Genomic DNA, 27,184 nt, shown 5'->3' with positions numbered 1-27,184 from the left:
CTTTCTTGTCTGTTGTACAGAATCAGGCCCCTGAATTTTGGTCAACTGACTGTGAAGAAACAGATTAAGAGAAATGGAAATGTGCAGAGATGTGTGTAGCAGTTCAGGCAAGCTTTCTTCTTCACATTAAAAATTTAATCATAAAATGATAGAATGTTTTGGGTTGGGAGGGACCTTAAAGACCATCCTGTCCCAACCCCCTGTCACGGGCAGGGCCACCTCCTGCTATCCAAGGTTTTTCCAATCCCCGTCCAACCTGGACTTTACAAATATTACTTCATTAATTTTACATCAGCAGGCAGAACCTCAGTTTCCAAACCCCTGGACTAACTTGGTTTTCTGACTAGGGGTGGGGGAGAAGAAGGATATGAAAATTACTCTAGAAAAAGAAGCAATTGAATTCCCAAGCTCCACAAATCTTTTCAGCTTCTGGTAAGCACAGTACATCAACCCAGTTTGTTGTCCCCTGAAGGAAGCTATTTTGTCATGACAATATTAATCAGTTTTTCTCATTGTTTTCTTATTTTTTCCCTTTCAAAATCCTTCTTTTGCTACCTCCTTCATTTCAAGGACATTAAACAACATTCAGGCCTAAACAGTCTAATCATGCCATCAGTTTCTTACTGTAGTCTCACACAGATTAATACCTGAGAAAAATTGTGCTTGATTTAAGAAGACTTACTTACTCTATAATCTTTTAGCCTGGGTAGGGGTCTAATAAACTTTCATGGAAAAGACGATGGTCTTTCTTTTTTCTTTTTTGCTGGTTTTGTTTTGGGGTTTTCTTTGTTGTTGCAATTGTTTCTACATCTGCAATTGCAGTCCAGTGCCAGAAACTTGATGTTCATGAAAAATTAGAATGTGCAGCTTGTTGTGTGGAAGGAGCTGAATTTTGCAGAGATGTGAAGATCCTTGTTATAAATATAAAGGTTTAGGGAGGTGTGTTCTGTCTGAATCCCTGGGACAAAGGATTTACAAAGCCCTTGTCACCACCATAAGTCAAGAGGTGATTTCAACAGGGATGGTTAGGCTGGAAAAACCCTACCAGCAGAGATTTCAGTCGTGTCATGGCATGAGGGGAGGAGAAGGGGCTCCCAGCTGGACTTCAGCTGCACTAATCAAGGAAATTAGAAATGGTCTGGTTAAAATCAGAATCAGAACTGGCAGTGCAGGAGGAGTGCACTTGGCTCAGGGTGCTGTGCCCTTCCTGAGTGGGGAGGGAAGGCTCTGTGCTCTCTTCATCCATCTCCTCAGGATTTTCAGTCCCAGATGGGGTTAGAGGAGTCTCTTCTCCTGCATAAACAAAAATTTGTCCTTTGCTCTATTGTGGACCATGCCTCCAAACCCCTGTCAATAGTATTTCTACACTGCAGATGAGGAAACTGAGGCACAAAGCACTTAAGTGACACAGTCTGATTCTTCTAATAGGACATCATTTGGTATCTGCTCCAGTTCCACCCTTGTTTCCATCAGAAAGGAAATAAAGGCCATATTAAATGTTATTTAAAATTTGAAATTTCTAGTGGAAGGTGCCTCTGCCCATGGCAGGAGATTTGGGACTAGATGGTATTTAACCCAAACTACTTTGTGATTGTGATCGTATTTGGGAAAAAAGCATAAGCTTTCTTTCTTTGCTTATTTAAAGAATGAATTTAAAAAATAAAAAGCAAATATTCATACATTCAGGTGTCTGAAAATGACTGGTAGGCGTTAGTAGGAACAGTTTAAATGCATCTACACTCCATTCTAAAGAACTCAGCATGGAAATAGCTCCAAAATGACCTAAACAAAGTGCAGGTGGTACAAATTCCCAAACATATTAGAGCATCAATGTGCTCTACAATGTGGTTACATGTGTCCAAAAGTGTAAGAATAATAACAGTTCTCTCTGCCTGGAGAAATGTGTGACTCAGGCATCAGGCAAAGGTTTGCTGCTGTGATATGATAGAGCTGTCACCTTTTAATATGTGATGCCAACAAGAAAAAAAAGATTCATAGCTCCCTTCTCAGTCAATTTTAATCAGACTGGGGGAGGAGAAGGTTGTGGAGGGGGAGCCACCGTATTCTGGGGATATCTGAACATTAACAGACAAATTACCATTGCTATTTCTGTGTCTGGGTCTATGTGCTGCCCTTTCTCCATGACAGGGTTAATAGGAGATCACTGGGGAAAGCAAGAAAAGGAGCAAACAGTGTCTCTATGAGAAGTTCTGAACCAGCTGACTTAACTGGAAATCTTGGACTTCTACCCAAAACATGCATTATTTTTAGCTAAGAGGTCCCTGCTCCTGCAAATGCAGGCAGGTTTGTTTAGCCTCCCACATACAAATAATTTAATGGATTTCAGGGCTCTGCCTTCGCTGTGAGCAGTGAACATCTGCTTAATGCTTGAAGGAGCAGCACCCTAATTTTCCAAATAAACCTCATGACGCATAAAGTAGTAACTGACAGACAATAACTGTGTAAAATTAATTCACTCCATATGTGTTTACAAGGCCAGGAAAGAAAACTAATGGAGAGGGAAATGTCGTTTTCAAAAATCTGTGAGAGGTAGTTTCACAAGAGGTTCATAAACTGTCTTATGAGAAGGGTAAGATGATTTGTCAGTGCATTTGTGTCATGCTTATCCCTGGGGTAATCCCAGTGTTTCATGTTTGTGGATTCCCCATTCCTGGAAGTGTACAAGGCCAGGTTGGCCAGAGCTCTGAGCAACCTGGCCTAGTGGAAGCTGTTCCTGCCCATGGCTGCGGTTGGAAATGGATTTCTTTCAGATCCCATCCAATCCAAACCATTCCATGACTTTAGGTTTCTATCATTGTATTTAGGAATTAAGAAGGAAAAGAATGCAGGAAAATTGGCAGAATGGCCCTTCAATTAAGGAGCTGGGCTGTGATTCAGTGGCTTGTTCCATTCCTATCTCTACAGTGTCAGAAACCCTTTGTAACCCTGGGAGCTGTTTTACCACAGCCTCCAGAGCAGCGCTCATCACTGGAGATTTGAATCCCTCCCAGCAGCACCAGACCCCAGTAATCCAATGGAGAACACTTCTTTTTTCCAGAGGACCTTTGGATGGAGGAAAAGATTTCTAGTGCCACCTTCCACTTAACTCCAAACACAGCTTTCTCACGCAAGGGTCACATTGAAATAAGCAATGCCCCAGGCTCTCCTAATTTCATGGCCTAAAAAAAAGTGCAAGGGGTACTTTATCCCTTGTTTCATTGGTTGGTTTATTGATTTATTTCATTTGATTTCATTTTTTGCAAAGGGCAGAAGATGAGGACAAGAAGTCTGGAGGACTCCAAATGAAAATAAGCAGAGCTTTTTAGAAATGTGATACTTTTTAGTGGGGGCAGAGAGAAGAAGAATGAAATGGCCTAATTGCAACATGTGCCTTTGGAAAATAACATGCAATAACTGCAACCCAGAGCCCAGCCACAACAAAGTCAAGGTCAAGTTGTATGAAGAGCTTAAACTGTGGCATTTCCTGAGTTTTACTTATTTGGCTTTACAGCCTAAGCATTTTGTTCTTCAAGTTATTTTCTATTCTATATATGAAACACATTCAACCTGCCCATTATTCATTAGTAGCTGGTGTTTAAAAGGAAATGGAATAAAACCATGGGGACTAAATGGGTTTGTGTGGCAAAAAAATCAGTGGGGGACTTGTCATAATATTTCTTAGGCCTTTTGTTTTGAGGAACTGCAGAGTGAAATATTGCCCTCAGGACAGAAGAAAAAAAAGTTGTCTCAGTGTTACATGAAGAAATTTCAGCCCTTAGCTCCAGGCAATCACAGCCTCAGTAACCCCTTATCCCATGGTGATATTTTTCCATGTTTTCCTTCCACAGTCAGAGTTTATAGGCTGGGAAAGAGTGCAGACAGTGTGGTGTGTTACGTGCACATGGTGGTTTGTTCTGAGTGTCTGTGAGGAGCTTGAGGCTTGTTCCCAGCAATTCAGGCTACTTTATTTTATGCTCTCTGAACATGTACATGCAGAAAGCTTTTTCACAGCAATTCTAGTTAGAGCCGTGAAAGGAGTTTTTCACATCAAATTATAGTGGGAAAAATAAAAAAAAAACAACAAAAAAACCCAACAAACAAACTTCCTGTAAAAATAACAGCAGGTATTCAGATACCTTTCCTTTTTATCACATTCTCAGTTCTGCAAATAAGAAAACATATCCATCCGAAAAACCTCGGTGGAGGTAAATTAATTTTAACTGAGAATTTCTATAGAGGAAGCTTTGCCTTTTGAGAAGTGTCTTTCTCTCTGCCGACGATGTGGATACCCTGGAGATCAGATATCATTTTTAAAAAGATGGTATAAAATAATATGTGGGATCACAGGAAAATTCAGGTTGGCAGGACTATGAGGAGTCTCTGCTCAAAGCAAGATCAACTCTGAGGTCAGACCAAGTCATGCAAGGCTGTGTCCAGCCTCAAGAAAAACTGGAGACTGTGCAGCCCATCTGGAAACCTGTTCTCATAGCCAAGAACTGGAGCTCTCTTCCTTTCCTTGTCTCTCAAGTCTGATTCTTTTTATCATGGAAGAAGTTCCTTTTGAAGAAGACCTCAGACATAAGATATGTGCCACCCAACCTCGTACTCAAAGCCATCTTCCCAAGGGGATAAGAACTCTGCGTGGCGCATGTCATCAGTTATGAATCTTGATATCATAAGGGGAAAAGCATTTCCTTCTTTGTCACTGATATGGAAACGAGTTCTTTGTTGTCACAGACACTCATCTGCTGGAAACTGTTGGTTTAGATGTTATATTAGCTCATTTAAATATTAGTGAAATTTTTAATAAGGTGTTCCAGAGAAAGTTCAATGGAAGAACAAGGGAGGAACTGTAGCTGCAAGGTAAGTAAGAGGATGAGAGGTGGTAAGAGGATGTCAGTGGTCTGGGCTGAAGAAGAACAGCAATTTTCTGAGGACAATTACAACTATTGGGTGCTGACAATGATCTTGATAATGCTTTCACTAATAGACTTGGCAAAACTGAGAGTATACTAATTAAGCTGATGACAAGAGGCATCAGAGACACAGAGGCACTCAGTCTACTGAAATAATTGAATGGGAACTGGAATAACAGAAATGGGATGAGATTTAACACTTTGAAGTGATAAGGTCACACATTTGGAGATTAGGAACTATCAATCTAGTAAAGCTTCTAGTTTTCCAGTGCAAACAGCTGAGAGGAAAACATGATAGGGTGTGTTGGTCAGTCAGGAGATGGCTGTGAGGCACCAACATGGCATGGCCATCGAAAAGACAAACATGGTTCTGGAGGCATCAGGTTGAATGCTTCAAGGAGCCATCAAGAAGTGTTCATTGTGCCTTCCAAAGCAGCTGTTTTCTCACCTGGAGCTGTGCACACTCTTCTAGCCAGCCCTGTTCAACAAAGGTATTAAACAGATAATAATACATTCTTGTTGGGTAGAAGAAGGAAATTAAAATGAGAAGTGAGCGAGGAAAGAGAGGTTCTGCTTTGACTCATGAGTGTGGGTCAAACAGGGAATAGAAAATAATGTCTCCTGACAGGGTGTCATCTAACAAGCCATTTCATAGGGCAAGGGCAAATGGTCTCAAGTTGTGCCAGGGGAGGTTCAGGTTGGATATTAGGAAAAATTTCTTCACCATAAGAGTGGTCGAGCATTGGCAGAGGCTGCCTGGGGCAGTGGTGGAGTCACCATCCTTGGGGGTGTTTAAAAAGTAAGTAGATGTGGCACTTCACGATATGGTTTAGTTGAACTTGATGATTTTGAGGGTCTTTTCCAACCTTAATTAAGGATTCTATGATTTGCCAAAAACATATTGGTTGGTCAAGGGAGACACATTCCACCATGCTGAATAGCTTCAGATTATCAGAGCAACATAAACCTGCTGAGACTTGTGTCTTGTTTCCCAGTCAAACCAATTTATATTTTTTTCCTAACAAGACGAGATGGTCTGTGAAATCTTGGAAATTAGTATCTTTTCTGGTTTTCTATAGCTTTTTGTGTCTTTTCTGGTTAAATGATAGCTGAGAATACCAAAAAAAAAAGAAAAAAAAAGTCAGGAGAAGACCCTTTCTAAATGCTGGAGGTGTCACACAGCTTAAAATGATGGTTGGACTGGTAGAATGTGGGATAAAGGTGTCATAATCCTTCTGGCTGGAATTGTATATTTTTAAATCAAGTTTTGCACACAGAAGACTCCAGGTAGATAAAGAGGAAGCTGAAGATGAAGGCAGGGACTGAAAGTGAGTAAGTTACCTGATAAATGAAAGGAGTGACAGCCATTTGGGGTTTTATTAGATCTTTTTTTAAACAGGGCCAAGAGCAGTGAAAAAATATCTATCAAAATAAAAAAAACCCCAGCCAGCTCCACGTATGTAGATGAAAATAATATTTATCATTTGCTTGGATTGAGAGAAGGGAAGGTAAATTTCTACTGAATATTGCAGCAATTATCAATATCAGGTCAAGAATACCTTCCCTACAGGAGCAGTCAGTGCTGATACAGTGTGATTTTTATAACTCAGGTCCTTTCTTGACCATTTTCCACCACAACAGATTCCACCGTCTAATTTTTTCAGTTTTAAAAACAACTCATTCCAGTGGAAGAGACCATTTAATTTATCAATAAACCATTTTTCTTAATCTACATCATATTTTGTGTAAAATTTTAAGACATATACCATGAACGTATTAGCAGATATCCATCAGACTCCTCAAGTGTAAATTTCTTGAGAAAAAATCTAGAAGGGAGCCTAGGAAAAAAAGCCAAGGCTGAAGAACTGCAATTTCCTCTTCCCTGGAATCTTACAGAGGAGTAAATCCACCTAATTCCTGATTCTGAGCCCAAATGAAAGCTGTCTCAGCAAGCAGGAATTGAATGGTGCTGTGATGTGGATATGAAACCTGGGACAAAGGGAAGAGAATAGAAAAATAATAATAAAGTCATACTGAAGGTCATATTTAAGATGGAAAATCACCAGAACTCGTTGCTGTGTTGCGTCGTCCATCCTACACATATCCTCATTTTACTTACTGTTAAATTTTAAATGTGTTGCACAAAGAGCTGGTGACATTGCAAAGTGTCTGGAGACAAAACCAATATTCCTTCCTGTCCCTTGAGGAGCCAAGCTTGTGTACAGTCAGCACAGCAGCGTACAAGGAAATGCACACATTTCAGGAAAAGGACAGGGAACAAAATCCCCAACCTTGCTGCTTCTGCCCGTCAAGAAGAATTTCCCTGAAATTACAGCTAAGTGGAACTGAATGGTCTCCACAGCCATCCATCCACAGAGAAGAACAGCAGGGAGAAAATAAAAAGATAGGAACAGGCAGAAAAGCAGACAAATTGAGGATAACAGCACCCGACGCAATAATCATAATGAGAGCAATTGGGTTGCACCTTAAAAGGTCACAGTTTTTCGGGTCCTGTGTGGTCCTGGGCATGTGGATTTGCACAAAAAGGCAGAGGGCAGGAGCCAGCCCCTCCACACACCCCCACCTCCATCCAGGCACTTTCCAAGGGCGCTGTCACCAACATTATCTCAGACCTCCTGGGGGAATCCCACCTCTAGCTGCAGGGCAGGCAGCCCTTCCTTAGGGTGCTGTGCCTCCACATACTGCCCTGCCTTCCAGAGGTGGGGGCTTAAACATCCGTTTGAGTCCCAAATCTGGATGTTTTTCTGCTTAATATAGTGGGCACTGGGTGAGGATTTATTGATGAACACTTTGCAGCCAACTGGATGTGAATTGCTGATGGAAACATTAAAAATGCAGCATTAATCGAGTTATGCTGAGGTCTGGGATAGATCACTGCATGAAAGGAACACAGACTGGGCAGAGATCTGGCTTAGCCCAACGTGTAAAACAGGTTTTACACAGCATTTTCCACAGTGGATGCTTCTCTGTCACTGAAATTCACAGCAAAAACTCAGCACAAATAGCCACAGGTTTAGAGTCAAAGGAGCAAAGAACTGATATGAGAAGATTATTGGCCACCAATTTCCTCCTAATTCTGAGGTTAATTATTTTTGCAAGCAACAGTATTTAATTAAATGTTAATGGTAATAAAAAAAGCCTGAATTCAGTGGCACATCAGAGCCCTGTGTCACATCTGTGTCCAGCAGCAAAAGTTACCAATGTCTGCCAAAATCTAAAGCTCAAAGTCACTTCAGAGATATTTAGGGCAGATATTTAGTGAAAGCCAAGTACCCGTGCCCCTTCTATAGCCAATGGAGAGCATTGCTAATTCCAGAGGTGCATTCATTTTACCCTTAAAAGCACACGGCTTCCTAAGATAAGGTGGCAAGGTTTGCAGTGGCAAAGATAGGCAATGATTTCCATGGAGGACAACCACTTAGCCCTGGACAAGGTGGTCACCTGGAAGAGGGTTGTGGCACAGATCCAGAGCATCAATTGATTTAGTGCCTGTGGATTTATATAAAAAAAGTGGTTTTTAACTGATGTGTTACCCTGTCCTCCTGACAACTGAAAGAACACAGAAAATATTAATTTGTGGAAATTAGAGCAGTCTCTGCTCTTTTACTATCCTGGAATCAGGAGAATTCTGTTGATAGTGAGCCATTCTTTCCACTTTCTTTTGGTCTCCCATGAAAGGACCTCTGGATCTGCAGAGGAGTTCAGGATACCCCTAAAAAAATGAACATGCAGAGAATGTGAACCAAGGCAGGAGGGATTTCAATGTCAGTGGCTGAGAGGGGGATAAAACACAAGGGTTAAGACTTTTCTCAGTCTGAAGCTTCTCAGGAGCTTTCTGGAAAGCCCAGACTAAGGGAAACATCAATATATGAACATTGGAGGAGAAACTGTGATGGTGTCAACACGCTCCAGGACCCAAGTTCCTCTCACTGCTCCCCAGCAGAAGTTGCATAACCACATTAGTGCATTAGTGCTCCTGCAGGAGAGCAGCCATGCACGGCCTGGGAGCTTCATGGTTTCCTGACAGGAGCTGGCTCAGGTCCAGCTGGCTGAGAGCTTGGGCAGAGGAGGCTGGGGCTGTCTGAACCACACCCTCAGGCAGGGCCTTGGCTCTGTTTAAATCTGCAGTGAAGCATCTGCCCCCTCCAAAGAGGGGGCAACAGACAGTCCTGTTGTTGGGCCAGGTTGTCAGAACACCTGTAATTCAGCCACTAAAGAGAGTGAGGAGCAGCTGAGGGAGTTGGGGGGGCTCAGCCTGGAGAAAAGGAGGCTCAGGGAGCACCTCATTGTAGAGTAAAATTCCCTGACAGGAGATTGTAACAAGGTGGGGTTGGTCTCTTCTTCCAAATGGCAAGGGACAGGACAAAAGGAAGCAGCCTCAAATTGCACCAGGGAAGGTTTAGATTGGATATCAGGGAAAACTTCTTCACAGAAAGGGTTGTCCAGCCTGGCACAGCTGCCCAGGGCAGTGGTGGAATCCCCATCCCTGGAGGGATTTAAAAGCCGTGTGGCTGTGGCACGTGGGGAGATGGATCAGTGGTGGCCTTGGCAGCACTGGGTGAAAAATTGGGCTCAATGATCTTAGAAGTATTTTCCAGTCTAAATGATTCTATGATTCAAGGGAGTTGGCCAAGTTCCTGCTGTCCAGCAAACAGTAAAATTCTCATGTGGACTTTAAGCATCGGTAAGAGTAGCTCAGAATGAAGGTTGTGCACCCGGGCACGGATTAAGGCAGGTGGTCAGATGTGGAAGTAGTGCCAAAAACCCCAGATTCTATTAAAGTTAATAATCATCTCAGAGCAAAATGCCAAGTGGTGCTGAGCTGTTCCAGGCTGCACAGCTACTGCAGTGACTTCCAGGAATGGGGATGAGGGGAACAGCGGAACTGCCTGGGACAGTGGCAGAGAGCATCACCTAAAATGCTCAGATATTAACTGCAGTTAGGGGGGATTTTTAAATGCACCATTAATATGTTTGATACTCAGTGCCATCATTGACACGGTGCGAGGGGCGGGGGTGGAAAGAGCGTCGCGTCCGTCCCGATCGCGTCCTTGTCGGAGCAGCTCAGGGGTGCCGTGCAAATGTACTGGGACACACCCTGACACACCAGAGCTGGTGGGTACTCGCAGCCCCTCCCACACACAGAGCTGGAACATCAGGGACCAATCTTCTGGGGCCAAGGGGTAAAGAGGATATGGGGTAACAGAGCAGTGACCACTGGGGAAGGTGAGGGGTGGAACAAGGGAAGCGGGAGCCAGTGGGGTATCAAGGAAAGGAGAACTATCTAGAACATGGATTGAAAAGGGGTAAAAGGGGGTGGTCTTAGACCTCTGAGCCTGCTCACCAGCGGACCTCCACTGTTTTGGGGCTCTGTGGCTCCTTGGTCACTCCTGTGGTGGACTCAACCACTGCAACACATCATCTTTAAAACTGAGTCAGACCCTTGATAATCCATGCTCTGACCCTTTTTAAAGCAGTTTCTACCTATGAGGCTGAATGCACTTTACAAAGGAAGGCATTACCCTCCACATGCTCTTGGGGGATTCAAGGCACACAGGCATGGGAGATCCTTGGTGGCAGAATTAGAAATCAAACAGGAATTTTAGCCTTGTCTCTTCCACTTGTCCTTACCTTTCTGCCAGTCTAGATACCAGACCCAGGCTGTCACACCTGCTACAACCTTCACTGAAGCCTCCCCTGTGGTCCCTATGCTAATTTTCTGAGTGTGAACTATACCCATTTCTCCAACATTAATTATAATTTAAAAGGATCTTCTGTCTCTTACTGGTTCTACTGGTCTGTCCTTACAAGGCATAGCATTTATTTTTTTTTTTAATTCAGACTATGATATCAAAGTAGTCCCTTCTGGCTTGAAAAAATGTAAGCTCATCAATGTTTCAGACTGGAAGAAATGCTGTCACTAAATATCAGCCAATGCCTCCTTTCCTCTTCCTATCTACTTCAGTGTTTTTGTCTCACTGGATCCAGTAAAAACTTGGTCTCTCAAGCTTCAGCAACCAGTCCCAGCAATGAGGCTGTGTTTCTGCTTGGGGGATGGTTGTGGTTTTTTATTTCCAGCCACGTGTCCTCACTGTCAAATTCCATGTCATTTTTATTTAATCTGATTCTCTATCAAGCTGATTCCCTGTCTCCCAAGCCTCCCTGTCTTCCAGCTGGACATTTTTTAAAGCAGTGATTTGCAAAACATTAAAGAAGGCATATAAATAAATTACTGTCTGGAGAGTGAGTCATCATTATTTAATAGGACTGTCTCATAAAAAGTGGCTGTTTGTTGGGAAAGCAGGCCCATGCTGCCCCCAAACTTATCCTGCTGCTCTCCAGCCTCCTGGGGGTTTGTCCTGCTCTATCACTTCCTGATATTTTGCCTCCTGGTAAACAAGGTTTTGATGTTGCAGGAACTCAGGGGAGGACAGCAAAGGCACCCCAAGAGACGCAAGAGCTGCACTGTTGTAATGTGGCTGCAGCATTGTGGATTCATAGGATCATTAAGGTTGGAAAAGACCTTTAAGATCATCAAATCTGATTGTTAAAGGGCAAGACACTCTGCAAATCACAGTTATATCTTCATTTCTATGAATTTAGGGCCTAAATTTAAGGAATTTATCCTGAGGGAGATCTGAGTGTGCTTTTACAGTGTGCAAAGGAGGGGAGAAATACAATAGGGATCAGTTTGACCAAGTCTGAGATCCCTCCCTCTTCTACCACCCCCACTCACTGGGGTCTCCCAACATTTCTACAGAGACTGAGCTTATTTCTTCACGTCCAAAATTCTGCTAAATAAGCAAACAGGGAGGATCCAATTAAAATAAACCCCAGGCACTACTCCTTCTTCTTCTGTCCCACCTTACACTTGCTGTGGCCTAGTTCCCATTTATATTCCATATATTTAAACCCCACACAAGAGCCATGCAGTGACCCCGCCTGAGGCTTCACTTCAAGTTCTCCCTCACCCCCATCACAGTTGGGAACTGCTGGCTCCCAGTCACTCAGCACTGCTGGTTTCCAGTCAGCATCTTACCTGTGGAAAAGCTCCAGACAAGTAGAGGAGCTGCATGTTGCTACATTTCAAAAGTTATGCAGCAAAGCCTCCCAAAAACTCCAATGATGAAGCCAAAATGCCACCGTTCCTCATTTCTACCTCTTCATCCGTGACTCTTCTGTAAGGACACGGCTTAGATAAACCCTCATATGGTGAGGGGGTTTTTGAGGGTTCTTTTTGATTGTGAAGCCCTACTGACAGGCAGAGTTCCCACTGCCTGTCACCACAATAGTGACAAATGCCTTTTCATTCCCATTCCCTTGAAGTTCCCACCTATCCCTCTCCATGTGCAGAACAGATGTGACCTCGGTGCTTCTATTTTAGGCCCTCAGTAGCATTTGAACAGGTAAGAGAGACTTTCTGATGAGAATTCCAGCTAGAAAAAAGATCAGGTCTACGTCTGGTGCCGAACAGTGCAATTCCTTATGAAGCAAAAACCCAAGAAAAATTGAATGTTTTAATAACTTCCACTGAGGACCTGATGAGCCTCTGGGTCTTTACTATGGACCTAATACACCTGAAGGGCCCCCATACTATAAAAAAAAAAATACTGAATAATAATTCGCTACTTTTTGCATGGAAATTTTATTTTCATTTTCTGCTAAGACTGTTTCCAGAGGTCACAGAGCAGGAGGGCAGAGCACCCAAGCTAAGGATCAGCCTCTCTCCATCACTTATATGTGGAATGGAGACTAAACACTGCATTTCTAGATAAAGGACCTAACAGTAAAAGTGCCTTTCTTCATTAAAAAAGTGACTACAAAGCAATAGAAATCAACCTGTGAATCCCAAGTTACGGCACTTTGAGTAATGAAAGGAAATTGGGAAAAATTCCAACTTATGGAAAATTAAATTAAATTAGGATTGGACAGGAATCTGGTAGTTTTCAAGGAGAGCCAGCTAACAGCAGTGGTTGTACTGGATCTGTGTCACCAGGTATGGCAGTCCTTTTTCTTAGGAATGGCCATTTTTCCTATTTGGGGAATGCAGAACAAAGGGATAGATAATTATTATGCCTTTGTGCACACGAAGGCTGCAAATCCATGACCAAGGTTCTCCCCCCCTTTACCCTCCATCTTCTTCCTTTCATTGGCTAAGAGCCAAGATAGAAAATATGTTTCTTCTCAGCAAAACCCTGGTAAAGTAAGAAGAAAAAAATTAAATAATTAGCTGCCTTTAAAAAAAGAAAACTAATTTGGGCTTAATTCTTTTCTACTTACAAAGATAATCACCCTAATAGGTATTTTGTATTTGGCTATGGTTTATCTAGAAATGGCAATTATAAGGATGCCTTGACAATGGAACAAGCCAAGCTACTAACGAGGGGTAATTATAACATAAGATATATATAATTAAACATTATACATTGACAAGCCCTTGACAGCCTGCAGTGAGTTAATCTCATGGTATTGCTCACAAGTGTTGGGAGTACTCAGTGCCTCTTCTCAGCTAAATGCACATTTGGATAACACATTCTCCTTTCCCCAGCTCTTCCTGCAACTAGATCACACATTCCTCATTTCCTGGCAGTGTTTAACGTGGAATTTTAAAAGATCCATTCGGACCAATTTGCACAATAGCTCAGAGTAATGACCATTACTGCAAAATGTGAGGGTATATATTTGATACACTGGGAAGTGCCAGTATCCTGTATCATGATGCATTTGCATCCTGCACTGAGCTACTGTGAAGGCTGATGATGTTTTGCTGGAAAAGCTGAGGAATATATGCAAAAAGCCCACCTGGTGTTGATATTCATGCAGCAACCTTCATAAGCAGGTGATAAATTGCATTTTCATCCCCTCCTCACCTGAACTTTAGCCTTTAGTGTTTTTCCCTCCCAGTTCCTTCTTACTTTCAAAATCTCTGACTGGCTTCAAGCAGCCACTGTATTATTTTACACAAAATCATGTAAAGTTTTTGAGGCTTTTTCTCCATTTGGCCTAAACAAGGAAATTTTCTTGCCTGAAATTTGGATTCCACATGAGCATTATTGTTTCCCTGCAAGCTGAAAATCAAGTTTCTAATAACATACAGGGTTTAGAAGCAAGTACAGGTGTTTTGTCATTGCAAAACAAAGATCTCCAGCTCCATTACAGGTCCAGCGTTTGCCTCTCGATCCCAAACTATGACATATAATGTGTGTTGTCCTCCAATTACAGAAAACACTGGTTTAGCTTATTTTACATTAAAGGGTTGTCAAACATTAGCTTGGATTTCTCCTCTCTCCACATCCTTTCCAGCTGGACTAAGGGTGAGCAAAGCACATGACTGCACATATGGAATGAAAAATGAGTCACCAGAGGCTCTGAGCCATATTGAATCTGTTTCCCCTAATCATGAGTAATGCAGCACTGCAAGTGTGGACAGTCCTGCCTCCCTGTGTCCTGTATCCAAAAGTTAAGACATTCTGTGAATAGGAATATGTAGGGTTTTTTTTCTGCTCATGAATAGTTAATAGAGGGCTCTTATTGCTTCACTTGAATGCTCATTTCCTACTCACTGGCAGGAAAACATCTGTGGTCAGAAGCTCAGCTGGTGTAGAGAGGTGTGTAATGGACAATGGATGGCTTTTGCCAGCTGATGATCTGAAAGAAGATATTTCAGCACTGAAAGTCTTCAATTTCTGATTAGACAGAGAAGAGGAACTCTGTGTGATGTGAGCAGCAGCTCCAGAAACCAGTATTTTAACGTTAGAAGGGGGGAAAAGTGTTATCTGTGTTTCACAAGTAGACTTGAAATTTTGGGACTAGTCCAAGATGACTTTTTTTCTGCTTTGGAGTCTTTTATATCAATGTGGAGATCATCTCCACAACATCTGAACACTTTCCACACAGAGCATCATAACATTATTATTTATCACGTTTCTTCTTCTCCTGGCTCTGCAGCAAGACAAACACGTGCAGTGAAATGTTTCCCTTTCAAAGAGTTGTAGGGGTCACTTTTGTTTCTATTTTTAAGAATATTATTAATTAGGGGACACGAAGTCTTGCTGTCCTTCAGTAAATTTATATATTTTTATGAGGGGGTGAAAAATAGAAAAATAAGACAAGTATCTGGCCCTTTACAGGAGGGAGGTGAGATTTATAAGGATATTGTCCTGACCTCAGTAGATATGCTGCACATTTGACCTTTCACTATATGGAAGAAAGTCACAGTGCAGCAAAGAAATGAACTTTTTGACCATGATATTTACTCTGGAGATTTACAAGGACTTTCAGATATTCTGAGCTTACATCCCACATCCTGGAGAAAAAAAGGGAGTTCATGAATGGCAAAAAATATGGTTTATTTTTTTATTTAAAACAATAGTAAAGTTATGAGGAATATTTGTCAAAAGCATAGAAAAAGAACCATAGGATGGTTTCAGTGTGAAAGAACCTTAGAGATCATCTTGTTCCACCCCCCTGCCACGGGCAGGGACGCCTTCCACTATCCCAGGTTGCTCCAAGTCCCATCCAACCTGGCCTTGGGCACTTCCAGGGATCCAGGGGCACCTACAGCTTCTTTGGGCAACCTGTGCCAGGGCCTCCCCACCCTCACAGGGAAGAATTTCTGCCCATCTAAATCTACTCTCTTTCAGTTTGCAGTCATTCCCTGTTGTCTTGTCACCCCATGTCCTTATAGAAAGTCTTCTTCCATCTTCCTTGTAGGCTCCTTTCAGGTACTGGAAGGTAAAAAAAGCAGAATAAATTTAAAAAGATAGAACACGTAGAATTTTTAGTGGTGAAAATTGAAAAAACCCAAAACCTACAGCTTTTATATATTCTTATTTTACTCTTTAAATTTTTCTCAAAGAAATCAGTAAGTGAAGCTAAAATGTCTGTAGAAAAGCAAAATGATAAAGAGAGAAATGCATTGTTTTAGAGAGAGAGATCAACAATGAGAGAGCAGAGGCAGATGAGGAAGGAGGGTATCAGATGCAGAAATTGGCTATGAGACCCTCAGGGCCAGACGTTCCTTCAAGGGTTTGTCCCCTCAGACCACCTCCAAAAGGATAAATACTTTGTTCCCTTAAACTCCTGAAGAGGGAAGGGACAACTATGTAGCCCAATGTTTTTTAATGGAAAAGTAACTTGTTTTTCCCCTTGGGATGACAACGCTGGGTGGGCAATGACTGACAGGTTCCCTGTGAGGTTTCCCTCACTGGTGTTTCATCAAAATCCCTCTTTTTGGTATAAAGCCAGAATTTGGGCTGGTACCAAGGGAGGACAGCAGACTAAGCATTCACCTGAGATCCTGCTTAAAGCTTTGGCTCTTTGTCTGACCTGGCTTCCTCATGAGACTTCTTTAAAGGATTATATTTTGCTGTCTGACTAAGAAATTACATCACCATGGCAGGACAGGCTGAGAGTCTTCCTGTGGGCTTCTAGGAAAGGACAAAACCACCTGGACAAGGATTTAACAGCAAAGGAAGAAAAGCAGGTCCAAGAACTTCTTTCCACTTCATTAAAAAGCATCACCAATGCAGCAGAAGTAGTTGTATTTCACTTAGAGCTTGGGCAAGGGGGACAGAATGTGTGTAGAAAAGAAGGTTTTGGCTGTTTGTGCCTATGTGTGTGTTCTTACAGCAAGGAGCTGCCTCCTGACATCTCTCCAGCAGCTCAGTAAAGTCATGCTGCCTATTCCAGCACTATTTCATTCCCTCCTCAGACTTCCCTCTGACACAATTCCCTCCTTCAATTCTCAGAGCCAATCTTTCAGTGCCAAAACACCTCCTCCCTGCCCTGCTCTGTGCAGCAGAGTCTTGCTCAGTGACCCCGAGGTGGAGGAGAGACAGCCTTAAACAACCACAAATAACAAAGGTAGCACTGAGGGGTTCTTAGTGCTGGAATAAAATTTTTAATTCAATCCTCTTGAAACAGAGGAGGGGGGTGGATTAATCCAGACAACTCATTTTCAATCCACACTTTCAGCATGAGCTGACATAACTCACATTGACATCTTTGGCACCCAAAGAGCACCAGCCCTGTTAAGCCCAGTCAGAAGAAAATAAAGCAGGTTCCTATTTTGTTTCCATCCACGGATTCATGTCACCTTCGTTGATTTTGGTTTTCTTCTTTTTTAGTTATCTGCATTCGAGGAAAATAAATAACTGTATTTAGAGCAGAAGTGGGTTTTTTGCTTGTATATGTAGGTGGCAATTCCTACACCACTAAATCCCAATAAGAGCAACTATTAATTTCAATTTACAAATTCGGTTTGTATACATACAGCCAGTTCAAACTATGGTACAAGAGTCAAAAATATGCCAAGCACTTCCAAACTTACAGAACTGTGTCTAAACTTGGTGAGGATTCAATAAGCTCTGCAGAGGTTAATTAAATTTCTATAGATTTATTCTTCATTCAGTGCTGTAAAAGGCTCTTCTCTTTGGCTGTCATTGCCAAGTTGGTGATGGGGGAAACTGAGAAGCCTGATCTACATCAATCTTCTGTGCTGCCAGATACTGAAATACTTTGCGGAATATTGGTCTGGCATAAATTGAGCAAAGAAGGAAGAAAACAGAACTGCAGCTAAAAGCTGTTTGGGTGATCTGTGGGCTGCCATGAATGTTAGACTTGCAGGCACAAGTGACACATTGAAACCTTCTCTCGCTGGGAATTAGCTACGGAAAAATGAACATTTTCCAACTTGCTTTCAGGCAAAATGGATGGTCACTTCTCCAGCAGGGCTATACGAGAGTGGAATGTGGTAATCCCACTTCCCTGAGGATATTCACAGAATCCCAGAGTGGTTCAGATTGGAAGAGACATCAGGGATCATCTGCATACAACTCCTGCCCTGTGCAGGGACACCTTCCACTAGCCCAGGTTGTTTCAAGCCCCATCCAACCTGGCCTTGGGCACTTCCAGGGATCCAGGGGCAGCCACAGCTTCTCTGGGCACCCTGTGCCAGGGCCTCACCACCCTCACAGCCAGGAATTCCTTCCCAATATCCCATCTATCCCTGCCCTCTGCCAGTGGGAAATCATTCCCCCTTGTCCTGTCACTCCATCCCTTGTCCAAAGTCCCTCTCCAGCTCTCTTGGAACCTTTTTAGGTACTGCAAGGTCCTGGAAGGTCTCCCTGGAATATTGTCTTCTCCATGTTGAACAATCCCATCTCTCTCAGCCTGCCAATATTACGCTCACAAAGAGCACTCAAGCACTCAGGTAAATTCTCTGACATTCCAAATTACTGGAAAGGCTACTACAACTTTACTGCCAGGAGTACTATACACATCTACAACACTTCGTTAGGAAAACAAGTGGGGGTGCCTGGTTTTTTGTACAAGGGGCCAGGCAGGCAGGTAGCAAAGCAGAGTGGTCAGCATCCCAGGAGAATTCCAATCTGTGGATTACACACACAGCAGGTGGCTGGGATGAAAAAAAAGATGAAGGCAGAAGGCTGAGAGATTAAAATAACCTTATAAAGAATACTTTGAATGTCCAGGTCTCTGCTCAGCTTAATCTGCTCTGCAAGTCACCTGTTCAGCAAAGCTGAAACCATGGTTAAATCCAGCTCTCCTCCACAAAACTCTGGGACATGTGTTTAGTTTTTAGCTTGTGACGAAGTGTTCTGCTAAATACGGATTGACTGCTGAGTCTGAGCCTGAGGAGGTTGTTAAAATAGTGGTGAGAGGAGAAGCAGTTAACATTATTTATTAAAAAGCTTTTAACAGCATTCCTTACAAAAAGCTGCTTAAGAAACTCATCTATCATGGGGTAAGGTTCTGCCTGGGGTTAAAAACTGGTAAAAAGATAAAAAAGGGCCAGACTTGGTAGTCACATTTCATGGACGATTGTCAAAGGAATCCACAACAGGAATGAAACCCTGTAACGTTCCTACAGGGACACTGAGTAGCCTGAAGTGTAACTGTGAACAGCTGGGGCTTTTTTACCAAAAGTCATTTAAAATTATATATTGATGCTTTGAAAAATTATTTTATTTTAACAATGTGTAGCTAATGATCACCCTGAATATTCCAGTTATATTGTGGATCCCTTGCCTCAAGACTGAACTTCTTAGAGAATGGCTTCTACTTTCTTTTTGATATGAAAAATACCTTGCATAGTCCAGGCAGCAGATGAGACAAATATCAACAAATATTGTAGATAATCTGGAACGAGGCCTTTAGCAGCAATTTTTTTTTCTTTTTGTTCCAGGAAAAATGTGTTTTATGTGACATAATTTAGAATGGCCAAGACTAAATAAGACTTTGGAGAATTTTAGATGGCCAGACTAAACTCTCTGCACAACATTCATGACAGATGAAATTCACTGCAGATAAATTTGAGGAGACACATGCTGGAAAGGACAATTCAGCTGCTCATATGCATAGCTGATTTATAAATTAATTGTAATTATTCAAGAAAAAGATCTTGCTGTCACTGAAGACCACTCCATGAAAACATCTGCTCAGTGCACAGCAGTGATCAAGAAGCAAACAGAATGCCAATATGTATTCAGAGGGTAAAGGATTAAGGCTGGAAATATTACAAAGCCATGGCCTAAGTCAGAGGTGTGCAGACACCTTGAACATTGTGATTGAATATGATTCAGAATTAATTTATTGTGAAGAGAAAGGATTCAGGAAAAAAAGCTGTGAGGGTAACATTAAAATAAGCAACAGAACATAGATGAATAGAAAATCTCATTTTCCCCTCTCCTGCAGCATAAATTATGGGGTTGGCCACTGTCCAAAAGATGAACTGATAGAAGTCAAATTCTGAGATTTTTCTTTTTTTATGAGTAATATATGCAACATATTCCTACAAACTCTCAGCTCAAGAGTTTAAACACTTTCAAAGTTACTGTCAACACCATTCAGACTTAGAGATAGGTACCCTAAGAAGTGACATAACCAACCAAGTGGCAGAAAAGGACATTTGGAGGAAACATCCCCTCTGGCCAGGTTATTGAATATATTTCATAGTCATTAAAGACTTCTGAGGGTTTTACCCTGTGGGTTCTCCAGTTTGCCTGCAATATTCCATCCGACATTACATTACTCTAAGGATTTCTGGAATATTGCCAGCTTGCTTCAATGTGTGCTGGACTGCTTAACCTCTCTGAATCAAGGATTCAAACTTCTTGAGAGAGGAAGCATCAAGCCAAAGTGTTGAAATAAAGATGTTGAAATAAATGTTAAAGTACAGCAAACTCAGAAAATAGAAGGAAAAGTAAAATTTAGACCAAAAGACTTGATAAACGAGACTCCAGTTCATATCCTTCAGCAAGCCAAAAGTGTAAGAAAACAGCTCACTGAAAGAAAAGAAATATTAGCCAAAAACAGCTTTGGGAATTATTTCCCAACAAAAAACATTTTAAGGATCTGAAGCACAAAAATCTATTTTATGCTTCTCTATGCAGTTGATCATGCATTCCTTCAGGCAGGCAAATCCTATCGAACTAAACAAGATTTATGTGGAGCAACAATGGGATCAAACCTGAGGAACCAGGCAGCTAATAGCACAGCAGGGCAGGAAGCAGCTCTTCTGTCTTGGCAAAAATACATGAGATTTGAAAACTAGTATGTCTGTGTATGGAGAAAAACTCCAAAACAACATTAATTGTGGGAAAAAGTGAGGGTGAGAGAAGGAAGGAAGGAAGGAAGGAAGGAAGGAAGGAAGGAAGGAAGGAAGGTTAAGTTCTAACATGTTCTGACAAGATAATCCAAAAAATTTCCAAAATATTTCATGATCTCAGCCCCTGAGTGGTTCAGACACTTTCTCAAGGGGAGATGGTTGGAGCTCAGGTGCCTCTTGAGCTCCCTTTACAAACTGGTACCACCAAAAAATGTAGAGCAAGGAAAAGAAGCGGTGTCACATGTTGCTACCGTATAGCACCTAGACCACTCAAATTGAGCTGTTTGTGTTAGGAATACAAGACTCAGTGCCTCAAGTCTCTTTTTCACTGAGCTAATGGATTTTTGAAATAGGGATGGTGGCTCTGTGTCCATTATCCCCATCTCTTTTCAATTCGACAAGAAATTCTGTCTGCACCCAAATGCCTTTTCTGAGAAAATTGATATCTAGTTTGCTTCAAGAAAAATAAAAAAAAAAATGTTTTGATGAAACTGCATTTCATCAAAGAAAAGGCAATTTCTTAGAAATGTCCCAAACACCCCTGGGTAATACTTTGTTTTCTTTCTTCAGAGAGACCTATCTTGCCTTGAAAATGTGCACACTATAGAAATACACTGCTGGCAGCTCTGCTTTCAGACACATAATCCCTCCATGTCCACATGGAAGACACTCCTGGACGTGTAGCTAAGCAGTAGAGTTATCTTTTGGTGCATTCAATGGTTTAAGGCCACCTCCCTGCACAAAGGGATTGTGGCACCCAGATAACCTATTTTAAATTAAATATGTACTGTCAAAAATTGAAGCTACTCTGCAAGCATACCTAAAGTAGGACAAAATTAATTTGCAAAGGGTGAGAACACTGTAAGAACCTCATTCTAGCCCGTAGGATGCTCGATTATTTACTTCAGTTATTGTGGTGTTCATTTCCTATTTTTCTAGTAGCATCTAGAGGCTGTAATCTGGGTCAGCAGCCTCTTCATTTAAATATTGTTTGTACAGGTAGGTCCCTGTGGAAATATTGCAAGCACTGACACTGCTATGGTTAAAGCAGTGCCATTTATCAGCTAAACTGCACTCACTGGTCTTTTGCCTGCTCTCGTTGCAAACACAAGGTAAAGCAAGTAAACTGAAAACAATTTATATGAACACAATTTATTTCGTGCGTGCAATGGATACAGAGCCTGGGTATGGATAAATATCCTCCTTAAGCAGCTGAAGGGGCAAAGCCCTGAGCAATCTGGGGGTGCTTCTCAGCTGCCCTTGCTCAGAGCAGTTGGCTGAGGATCTCCTGAGGTCTCTTCCAACCAGGGTGATTTTATGGGCAGTGAGTGTAGTTGAGAGAAATTTCTGTATCTCATGGCAAACCAGCTACAGGTGGTTGTTTACCCAGACCTCCAGTTCGATCTTTTATGGTAATTTTGTTATGCATCACTGAAAACTGCTACAAATTCACTGTCTCAAGAGTGAACGTTTTCTCAGACAGTTCAAGAAGCTGATTAATTCAAATAAACTTAATTGCATGACAGCCAAACATTACTTTTCCAAGAGGCTTAGTAACAGCTTTCCCTATGGGCCTGGGTTTGGTGCTCACTTGTCAGTATCTGCTGTACAAAACAACACTTGGCAGCTGGTGGTATCTAAAAATAATTTTGAAAATAATTTTTCTGATTTTTTTCCTCTGAAATATTGCATATTTCTGTTGTCCAGCTTCCATCCATTTATCATGTGTGATACCTTTGAGGTCAAGTATGAGTGAAGATGTGACCACCAACACCCCGCACCCCAAGCAAGGCTTGCCTCATCCTTACACACAGTGAGTCCTTAAGAGGATATAAATAATGAATTAAAAAGCACCAGGATACAGGAAGTCAGGGGTTTGCTCTGTAAGGACAGTTTCAAAATTGCATGGCTGGAAAACAGCTCTCCTCCTCCTGTTTTGATAATATATGAGCCAAAAAAACCCCATCTGGACTATATTTTACCCTTTTCACTCTTTCTCCTCCTGTTCTCTCATATTCTGGAGAAGCTTCTCTGCCCTCTGTGACAAGCCAGAAAACTGCCATTAATTATGCACATAACATCCCTTAATGCTGCCTTAGTGGGATTCATTTCCCCTTGCCTTTTGCCACCGAACGGAGAGGGAAGAAAGAAGGAAGGAAATAAGGGAGGTTGCAAATCAGTTTTTGGCTGGAGCCTTCTTGGTTGTAATCACTTTTTTTTTCTAAACTGTTGGAAATCCTGATTGCTACTGTAAGTAGTTAAATAAAGGAAACAGTAAGTTTGGATGACATCCTTATGTATTGTCCTATCCAGCTGTGATATTTGTGGGTGGAGACAATGATTTACCTTCATTCATTAATCACTATGACTTAGTCCAGTTATCTTGTTGAGTTGCCAAAAAAAGTGGTTATAATAAGAGTAAGCATGTTCCTTAAACTCTTCAATATAACCCTTTTTTATCTTCCTTCCTGATCAAGTGACCAAGATAAATTACATTGTTTTTGAGAACAACCTTCACACCTTTGGCTTTAATTTCAAGATGACAAATTTGGTCATCTATTTGTAAATGCCTCAGTTCTTGCTCTTGAGATGTGACATCCACTGAGCTGCCACACAGCCCTAAAGGGGTTAGGGAAGCATTCCCTGCTCCATGAGGCATCCAGAGCTGGCACCAGAGCTGCATAATCAAAAGGGAATTATCCTTCACTGCCTGTCTTGGTTCAGCTTGAAAGCCGTGCTCCCACTCCCTCTGAATACTCTTGCATCTCCCATCTACTGAAATCTGTTCTGGCAAATCCCATATGGATCTCTCTGTAGGATCCAGTCACAGAGGTAAAGCCAATGTTTTGAGGACAAATTGAGCGTGTTTTAAGTGTCTCTGAAAATGACTGATTTAACTACATCCTTAGAGTATATAGTGATGAAGCGGCATCTTCTTCCCTGATCTGATACCAAACTATCTTTAGCTGGCAGATTTTTCTACTTCTAGGCCTATTTTCTTGAGGAGAACAGAGTTGATGATTATTATTAGCTGTCCCTGCCCACAGCAGGGAGTTGGAACTAGATGATCTTTAAGGTCCCTTCCAACCCAAGCCAATCTATGATTCTGTGATTCTATCCATGGTCTATCTGTGTAGGATGTGTCACCGTCCTTGTAGGACATATTTCTAAAATAAAAAATCCTTTCCCCCCCTCTATTTCCACGTAAGCGATGACTCAGCCATTATTTGGAAACTGAGCCACCCTCCTGGCTTTAAATGTACCCAGCCTCCAGCATGAGGAGCACAAATGAGCAATCCTGTGTAATCATTCTCAAAGAACCATGATATTTCCCTCTACTCCCCCTCTGACCACCCCGTGATGCAGACAGGGCACAACTCCCTTGTGTCCCCAAATCATTTTCACTGACCCACTAAATCAAATCACATGCAAGGGTGAGGGGCGGCCACAACAAGACACAATCCCCTAGCAAAGTGATTTTTTTGAAAAGAGAGCTTTCCAAAATGTTTGTGAGAGCAGTCTCATTGAGACCATTCTGGCATGCTTACAGCATCCCTGGGCAGCTTTTGTTTTGTGCCCACACTGAGATAAATATCAGTGCATCCACCTGAACGTTCTTGAACAAAACACAGAGATTTCAGCAGCAAACTGCTCAGCCTTCCATTTGCATGAATGTCCAAAATATTTTTCCCCAATTTGTCCAACTCTGCTGCACAATGCTGCAATTAATTATGCTCATATCAAAGGGCTCCAATGGAACCACTTTGGGAACACGTATATATGGTCATTGTTTATCCTGTGGACTTCTTGGAACCATTTTTCTGAGGCAAAAATCTGATTTCTTACCCTGTATTTCTGAAACACGGCATTATGTTCACTTGTATTTTCAGAGCAGTGTTAAATTGGTATTTTTTGAACCTCCTTCAGTTGGAAAAAATGAGAAAATGGGAACCTTTGCCCCTTGAAAGATAGAACATGATTAAGCCAAAGCAGTTTAGTGTTACATTGCAATCTGATACAATAATATGCCACCACTGCCCTGGTGAACCTGACACAGAACAGTGTCTAATGCAGTGTGAGTTTCCCTCAGCAGAAGAAATGTTGAACAAATGGACAGCAAAATTTACCAACCACTTGAGCATGGCAAACGGCCAAAGTGATTGTGCTCCACACACTGCACAGAAGAGGAGGGATAATACAGGATAAAAATATAGACATGCCCTCTGTAAAACATTTGGGGGGTATTCCCCAATGTGGGGGTGGTTCTGGACCCTGTTTTACCCATTTTAAATGGGAGTTTGGTTCTCTCCAAACCCCATTCCTTTGGTTATTTCACTGTCTTCTTCATGTTCTGGCTCATCTGGCCAGTTCAGCCTTAGGGCCTCAGGGCTGTTCATAAAAAGTCAGAACCATCCATCCATCACACCCAGTCCTTGCATGGAGAGTGTACAAATATTTAACCTGTCCTTGCATAAAAAGAGTCTCTGAAATTGCTTACTTCTCTTTGAAAACTATGATTGGAGTTCAGTGCTGTCTTTTCAAAGTGACACTTAGCACCTTTCATGTCGTTTGGTGGTGGCTGAAGGGCTCAGCATGAAAGCAGGAGGCTCAGCTCCCTGCCTCTTTCATTCTGAAATGGCTTCAGCCCACTTATTTCACCTTGCAGAAGAGAGATTTAATCTTTTTCAACTTTGGGCTATTCTGGGTACTTTGTACTTCACTTCTTAATGCTACCATTTGATGCATGTGTACAGGAGAGAAAAATGGCATCAATATGTCTCTCTCCAGCCTGGTGCTTCAGCATGGGGAGGTGTCTGGTTTTCAATTGCTTCCTGGGACAGTTCCTGTAATTTAACAGTCATACAATGTGCTTAAGCTGTCCAGGTAAGATGGAGAGAAGGCAAAATTACCTTTTTCTCTTATGTACCAGCAAAAATTGGCAGTAACCTGGTTTTTCATGTGATGGTGTTCTTTGCTCCCCCAATTTGTTCATTGGCTGGAAAGAGTAGCAGCTTCAAAACAGCCCAATGGCAAGTACCTCACCTGTACTATTCCTTCACAACCCCATAAATGATCCCTGTGTGTCAGGGGTTGAATACTGTCTTGTTCTCTTGGAAGAGATGAAGGGTCTCAGGCTGAGGATGGACTTCAGCTCAGCACTCACACCTCTTGGATGAATGTACCATTCCCTAAGTCACTGTATTTTAAGACAGAGATCACAATCATGTCTATCCTTGGGTGTCCTGTGAAGGTGTCTGTTATCTGGGGGTCCTCCACCTGCCTTCACTTTATTCCAGCTTAAATCAAAGCCAGATGTTAAAATTCTTGTTACAAGACAGGTGGATCTTACCAGGGCAAGCGTGTTTGAGATGCTTTTGGGCATAATTTGTGAGCTGTGTTCTTTAATTTTACACATATTCGGAGCTTCTATCCTTTTTTAGGACCTGCCCTCCATCATCTGCATCAGGAAGCAGCAGCAGCAGCATCTCACAGCTCCTGTGCCAGTCAGTGAATATTGGATGTGGGGTTTGCCACAAGGCAGCAGTGAGCAATTAGCTGGAATGCCCTGAGTGGGGAGGGCTTCAATGCCATCCCTGAGGTGTGTCTGTGATTTTCCTCCTGTACATGTTTAGGACTCACAGATTTTCTTTTTATCTACAAGTCACATCAAGCTCCAACTGATGCTTCTGGCTTTAAATACCTGTAAAAAAGCATTTTATTTTGCCTTTTGCATTCTGACAGCTGCCACAGAGGGTTTATTATTTTTTCTTGAATACACTTGTTCTTTTACCTTGTATACCCCAGGACTGTTAAAAATTAGCAAATCAGAAGTGGTTTTATTTGGATAATCTTGATATCGTACAAGCTTCAGATTTTGTCTGACCTCAATTCCTCCCCTTCCTGCATTACATAACCTGGCAGCTCAGACTTCTGATGAAGCTTTGTAATTCCAAAAATGTGTCAGAACATATATGTTACAATCATTTGACATAAGTGTAACAGGTAAACCCACAGAAAACTGTTCTTCTGAAAATTGAAATGGTTTCCATTTTGCTATGTGGAATAAATAAAATCTTTTTTTTTTTGACTTCTCACCTCCTCATGTTTGCAGTGCCATGTATTTTGCTGTAATAAAATAGCCTTGTATTTGCACTAAAAAATATTTGCATTAAAAATATAGGCCACATTGCAAAAGTCAATAACTTCAAAGTTTATTAATTCTTCCCCTCAGAAGAGTTTGTGGGTTTGTTTTAAACCAACCAGTTTTCAACAAAGATGTTATATCCACAAGGAAATATAAAAGGATACCAGCCCAGTCTGGTTTAAAGCTTTTGGGATATCTAAGCTTCTCTTAACATTTTGGAACATGATTTTTTTGGGAAGGAGAGTGAGTCTGGGTTTTTTGCTGTTTGTCTTTTTTTTCCTGTGCTTTATTTCAGCTGATTCTGGTCTTATTTTTCAGAGAGGGCTCATCGTGCTGGCCAGAAGTGATAACAGGCTGATGGACGTTGGACAGGCTCAGGGGAAACTGAGAAAAAAGGAAGCATTTGAAGCGTGTGAGGTTTTGCCCTGGTTTTTTCTGTTTTTCTTTTTTTGTTCTGTGGGGAAGAGCTTTCAG

This window comes from Corvus cornix, chromosome 4 (genome assembly GCF_000738735.6).
Source record: "Corvus cornix cornix isolate S_Up_H32 chromosome 4, ASM73873v5, whole genome shotgun sequence".
NCBI lineage: Eukaryota > Metazoa > Chordata > Aves > Passeriformes > Corvidae > Corvus > Corvus cornix.
This window is presented reverse-complemented; position numbering follows the sequence as displayed.